The sequence below is a fragment of the Odontomachus brunneus genome, unplaced genomic scaffold (genome assembly GCF_010583005.1).
Source record: "Odontomachus brunneus isolate Ranch 3 - 2012 unplaced genomic scaffold, Obru_v1 Obru_scaffold_236, whole genome shotgun sequence".
In the NCBI taxonomy this organism is placed as follows: domain Eukaryota; kingdom Metazoa; phylum Arthropoda; class Insecta; order Hymenoptera; family Formicidae; genus Odontomachus; species Odontomachus brunneus.
This window is the reverse complement of record NW_022639686.1, coordinates 4879-5396: the sequence shown is the minus strand read 5'-3', so window position 1 is coordinate 5396 and position 518 is coordinate 4879.

Below are 518 nucleotides of genomic sequence, written 5' to 3'. Positions count from 1 at the left end.
TTTTTCTAATATAGACAATCCCCCACTATCGCATACCTTTGTTCTTACAATGATGCAAAATACGCAACATTGCAGTTTCCCCCTCCTATTCTTCATCTATGACGCAGAAGGAGAAGCTGAGATAACAATATGTAACAAAAACGCTATATGTGACAATTATTATTATTATTATTACTAATGAGCTCATACACTGCGCTGTGCTGTGCAACAAGATTTTGCAAACGTATGCATGTTATGCATCAAGGACAATATATTATATAATAAAGCGGTAAAAACGGTAATATAGAACGGTAAAGAAACATTAAAGAATGGTAAAAAAACGGTAATGAAACGGTAAAGAACGGTAAAGAAACGGTAAAGAACGGTAAAAAACGGTAAAAACGGTAAAAACGGTAAAAAACGGTTTAGAAACGGTAATGAAACGGTAAAGAATGGTAAAGACGGTTTAGAAACGGTAAAGAACGGTAAAGAAATGGTAAAGAACGGTAAAGAAACGGTAAAGAACGGTAAAAAACGGT